This window comes from Andrena cerasifolii, chromosome 1, assembly GCF_050908995.1.
Source record: "Andrena cerasifolii isolate SP2316 chromosome 1, iyAndCera1_principal, whole genome shotgun sequence".
NCBI classification, from domain to species: Eukaryota; Metazoa; Arthropoda; class Insecta; order Hymenoptera; family Andrenidae; genus Andrena; species Andrena cerasifolii.
In genome coordinates, this window is record NC_135118.1 from 3,710,791 (window position 1) to 3,716,790 (window position 6,000).

Genomic DNA, 6,000 nt, shown 5'->3' on the forward strand with positions numbered 1-6,000 from the left:
TTGAAAATCCGCCGAGAATTCGCGCGCCTGACGAACAACCGAATTAAAATAAAAAATTTCAAAGACAGTGCCACGATAATAAAGAGCTGTTTTATAATTGTTTCGACTTATTTTTTCAGGATTTATTTCATCAGCAGAGTTGCACCACACTTATTGTTGCATGCTGCCAGTAACAAAACATTCCAAATAATTTTTCTGGAAAACCACGGCCCAACTCAAACGATATTTTCTTTTATTTTCGACTAATGCTTTCATGCACAGTGGTGGTGAAAGGAAAGTTTGAAACTGAAATTTTTTTCTCATCTGCATAACTACTGTAACTTAATGCAAAACTAAAAATATCATGTTGGTACCACTGGCGCACTCTATAAATCCCACAGTCCATCCGATATAAATTTTAAAATATAATTCTGTCTCTAATGGAGCCATCTTATTCTTCTCACCATTCGCAAACTAAACTTTCTTTTGACCACTGCTATAGAATCACATTCCTTCGAGTTGCGCCACCATTTTGGGGACACCCTGTATAATTCAACATGGATGCCATGTCTGCAATGCTGCCTGAAATTTAAAAGAAATCTGGAAATGCATAGGCGTAGCTCGAGCAAGAATCCACCATTAACTATGCAATTCCTCAAGACGCGCTATTAACCCGTAATGAATTCTTTCCGTCGTATTTAGTTGCACGTAGGCACTAAAACGACGCGCGAGCGCAAGCTGTCCAAGGGATTTGAAAAGTAAGCGTAATGGAGGATAAGTGGGGCTCGGGTGTATAATGTATATCGATTCGATGGAAAAAAAACGAAGGAAACAGCGTGGCTGGTGTGACGTTAACCAGGCAGGTCTGGTTGAAAGTCTAGGAGACGGGCACCGAGCCTTTAAAGTCGAACCAGTATCCGAAGGAGACACGTCGTCTTGTTGCGCAAACACTCTACTTTCACTGGCAGCACGCACACGGCGAAACTCTGGCTCGTGCGCATGCGATCCTGCCCTTGCACACCTCAAGTACCCGTGCACGCGTAGAAAAACACTTAAGCGAACGCTGCATAGGTCAGCGCGATAAGAAAAAAAAAAACCCGGTCGAATATCTCCCTACTCCTACGTAACACTGCTAGACAGTAAATACTAATTCGTACAAATAACCCACCTCGACCATCTAATTTATTTGCGATAACTCAGAAGATGGAATAAGCAAATGAACATTATGCAAGTTTCGTATACTTGGTCTAGTGTTGATATAAAGACTGGTAAAAGAAAATTAAATTAACTCAGTTAATTTAGTGTCCTATGTTATTACAGTGGTGGTATAAAGAATGTTCGAAGCCATATCTTTACCTCTCTGCATAACTAACTTAATACAGGCTTTAAGAATAATGTTGGCACCACTGGTCTAATCTACGTATAGGTATAGTAACCCCAAAACGGGATATTAATTTTAAGATACAATTCTTTCTAACGAAGCCATCTTATTTTCCTTACCGTTCGCCGTTTAAGCTTTCTTTCGACAGCTGTTGACCCTGCATAGGTAATGCGTATCTGCAGTCATTCGAAAATGGTAAACTTGTCTGTATTTCATACAGCGACCACTTTCACTGACAATCAGCTCCCTCTCTATTTCTAACGCAGAACATTCAAGGCAGATGCCTATCGATCATCGTCGAAGGAAACTTGCAGATCTGGGGTAATAGAAGGTAATCCATGCTGGGCAATTTCGTAGGCAACCTGAATAATGCAGTCGTTTGGCTGTACAAAGGGACGGTCGAGCTGTACTACGAAACGCGAAGGCTGGCCACGCGGCGGCGGGCGAAAGCACAACCGTTGCTCTTGATCGCGCGTTTCGTTGTCTATATGCTTTACCCACGCGGTAAAAGTTAACGTGCTTAACGCCCATTGCCGAACGCTGCTTACGCACGCGAGGCAAAGCCATGACCGACAAATGCACGCAAAAGCTCTTCGAATGATCGCGCTACCGTTACGGAGTGCGGCAAATGCTGCGTGGATCGACGATATTGGAGAAATCGATGGTTTTGCTCGTTTCTAGCCGTGATCCGTTACTGGAACACTGAAACAGTAATTCTACGAAGTGGAACCGTAGGTGGGCACACTTAGGTGGGGTACAGTAATAGTCAAAAGGAAGTATAAACTGCGAACAGTGAGAAAAGTAAAACAGTTCCATTAGGAAGAATTATAACTTAAAATCTGTATTCCGCAGATCCAGGGGTCGCCAGGATTGGCCAGGGATGCCAATATAATACTTCGGGCCTCGTGTTAAGTTAGTTGCATGTGCAGACATGGAAGAATCTAAGTTTTAAATTTTTTTTGACCACCACTGTAGGTGGGACTAGTCTAGTTTCGTGGACAGCGATAACGCGATGGCTGGTCAGCAAGAAATGGAACTCGTTATCTTAACGATGAAAACATGACTATTTTCGTTGTGCAAATTGGCACGCCGCGGCAAATAGTGGAACTATAAATTATTTTCGGAAATATGGATAGTCCTTGTAGTTGTTTATGGTATACTTCCATCATTCCAGTGATCTGAGGCAGTGCACATTTAAAGGTGATTTAGAAGATGACTAGTTGATTCGTTTCACGTGACGTAATTGAAGAGTTGCGTAAAATGTGAAAGATCATGGGCGTAGGATTTTAAATGGCACTTCGAAAACTGTTTGTAATACAATCTCGTCTGTCGCGTTCTTAGAATCAGTTTAATTCAGCAAAATTATTAATCGGCAGGAAAACTTTTCTGTGCCTTGGTATCTGAAATTTCAAAACATCTGGGAGCACATGGGCGTAGGAATTTGAATAAAATCCCACCGTTTATCGGCGATTGTTGTTCCGCACTGTCTTGCTCGACGAACTGTAATTCAATAGTGAATCTTTTCAATACAATGGTATTTGAGGCTGCGGGGAACCTGAGGACGCATAAGCGTAGGAGCGCGAACAAGATTCCACCGTTAATTGTTGAGTATTGTTCTCTATTGGGCCCATTAGAACCGTATAATTCGTCGGTGAATCTCCTGCACCGAGTATTGTTAAAAATGAAGTAAAACTCGGGAACGCATAGGCGTAGGCACTGTAACTCGAAGCGGTTCCAATAATCCCACTGCATATTTGTCATTCAATATTGCTCAATCGCACTCCTTCGATCATTATAATTCCACAGCGGATGTGTACTATGCAATACTATCTAAAACGCATAGGCGTAGACGCCGCGGTTCGGCAGCGCTAGAGCAACATTCCACTGTTCACCGATCAATATTGTTCCCTATCACGCTACCTCGACTATTACAAACTTGACAGTGAATGTCTTCCGTGTTGTATTACCTAGAATCACGTAAAATCTAAGACCACATGGGCGTAGACACTGCGGTTCGACGGTACCACACCGACGATCTCACCGTGCGTATACCGTTCGATATTACTCCTACAGTATCTCCCCGAGGAATGAATGTCTCTCGCTCAAGATATCCTAAAATGGCGCAAAACTTGAGGAAGCATAGGCGTAGGAGAGGTCAATGCGGTCCAAAATCTCAAACAGTCCCACTATAACTATGTTACGCGCTGCTCCTCTGAACGATACGATTCATCGCGATCCGACCAATCCCACCGTACTGTCCACGAAAGTGGGGGGGGGGTAGGGGGGAAGGGGGGGAAGTAGAACCCGCAAGCGCTGTCGAAAGTTCAGGAGAAGTTGCAAAGGTGACGTCGAGGCCTATGGTTCCGCGAGGAAACGCCGAACGAAACGCAGCCTACGTTTCCATCTCTAGCTGCAGCTAGAATTGAGCAAGCGACCGTGCCTTGTACCAATGACGTCACCTCTCCAGAGCAGATCCAAGATGGCGCGCGTTCGCCAGGCAAAATCGGCTAGCGGCCGCGGGCAGGACCGGTTTGCCGTGCAGCAAGGCCGCGGGGAGGGGCGCGGGGGTCGTTTATCCGCGCGGTTTCAGTCGTTTTGCGGCCGAAATGTAGAAGCCGCGAAACTCTCCCTCTCCCTGGGGGACCTCCCTGCAGGCCGTGTTCCCGTATAATGGCCAGACACGCGGGGATTATGCCTCGGCTCGGCTGGCCAAGTAACCAAGCTCAGTGGCGTAGCCACCCGTCCAACCTCCACCGCCGGCCTCCTCCTCCTCCTCCTCCTTTTCGCGTGGTTCCTTCGCCGAGTGAAAGTAATTAACACTTGCACGCGATCGCTGCCTCCGATCGTCGCAGCAAGGACAGCATCCACGGCAGGGCATGCCCGTTTTACCGGTCTGCACGGGGTATGCGCGAGTCGGATGGGGTTCTTCGGTAGGTCGAAGACAATCGACCAAAAAATTATGCGAATCGCCGCAGTGCAGCGGAGGAAAGAAAAGAAGGAGGTGGCGAAGCAACGGTGGCTCACGCCCAGAGATGATTCAGTTGTCACTGGAATTCAATGGCAAACCTTTCAGCGGCGTCCGCCTAATGTTTATTCAAATCGAGTGGGTGTTCCCCGCGATGTCGTCATCCGTGGTGTCCTTTTTTTTTTTTTTGCAGCGACGGTGTAGAACCGACACGTCTACGCACTTCGCTCCCTCCGAATCTATCCTACGTTCTCCCAAGTCCCGAAACTCCTGCCTGTTCCCGGCTCTCTTTGGGCCCCGCGGCCCGCGATCGCGAAACCGCGCCGACAGAAACGTCGCCTGTCAGCCGAGCGAGGAGTTTTGGGGCGGCCGGAACCAATGCGACCGAAGGCGCGCGGGGGAAAAGTTGGCGATTTAACAGGTGGTTCTTCCTACCTTGTCCAGTGCACGGCCTGGGGTCTCGGGGCACTACGAGGGTCCCAGGAGCCCGACGGTTACGCTCCTGATTCTCGGAACTTCGCGCGGCAAGGTAAATATCGTTCGACGCGATCGCGCGGCCGCGACTGAACTCACTTTCCAGAGGCGGCGTTTTACCTGCGACAGGAGAGACCTCTTAACAGTTGGAGGAGCGGTTCGGTTCCCTCTCTTTTGCTTGTTTCGCCTGTGTACGCGGCCGCTCGCCGGTTCTGCACGGCTGTACACACACACTTCCAGCCCGCAGCCACCCACCTATTTACGCCTGCGAGTGCGTGGCCTTATGTCGCGCCGCGGGACCTCGAGAGTATGCTGCTGCGGCTCTTGGCTCCTTTTCGCAGACGTTCAGAAGGAATCGCTGGGGATGTATGTGTACCAGGGAGCTGGACTGGGCTCTGATTTCAACTCTGCGAGTTCGATGACACGATGATGAACGAGAGGGGAGTGTGGGCCCAGTGTCCTTTTATTACTCCAAAATGGTCATTCACAGTGTGCGAGTATCTAATGAAAGTTGGACTGCTGTTGTGGCAGTTTTGTTGCGCTGCTTAGGTCTGAGCTAGGTCCGAGCCTGTGGGATTATTCTGAGTTAGTTTTGGGGGTAGGTTAGCTTTGAGTTTGGGTGATGTTCGGTGGAACAGAAATTATACGAGGATAAGCTTAAATTCTTTTGTTGCCAAATATTGAGGATGATTTCTCAAGCTGTTTATTTAGAGGGGTACTGTGTTTTGAGCATAAGGCGACTCAGACCAAATGCTGATTTGATCGAAGCTTGAGTACCTGCACAGGATGTAGGATAATAAGTAGGAAATGTAGAATAAATATTGCTCGTGGGAGGCTTCATTTTTGAAAAAAAAAAGAGATTTTGGAAACCCGTCTGATGTGCCCATATCGGACTAAAAATCTGCAGAATGTATAATATTTCGTGTAAGGAAAATTTAGAGCCGATTTTTTAGTCAATATCGCGCGTAATCAATGAATTTTCGAACTCCATATTCTTGAAGACAAGTTACTCTGTTGTTTCGATTTATTTTTGCCCAGGGATTCATTTCAGTCGCAGCTGCACCGTGTTTATTACGAAATTCTACTGATTTAAGAGGCTGAAAAGGAAACTTCTCGCGACAACATGTGATTTCACATTTTCTATTTAGTTTTTTTCGTACATGTAACATTACTAGCCTTGTAGTTGTACCACATAGGTATT

General features: G+C 46.8%; 1 protein-coding gene across 3 annotated transcripts in view; it reads right to left on the minus strand.

Annotated features, from left to right (window-relative positions):
* Pot (zona pellucida domain protein papillote) overlaps positions 1 to 4,911 on the minus strand; it is a 32,931-nt gene extending 28,020 nt beyond the window's left edge. Inside the window, exon 1 of one of the 3 annotated variants that reach the window (XM_076807387.1) lies at positions 4,761 to 4,911. The gene's annotated coding sequence lies outside the window, so the exon portion shown is untranslated. Of the gene's footprint in view, positions 1 to 4,426; positions 4,601 to 4,760 lie in introns of those variants that run through there. The other 2 variants (XM_076807405.1, XM_076807396.1) reach the window with 2 other exon arrangements.
* Positions 4,912 to 6,000: the final 1,089 nt, after the last annotated feature.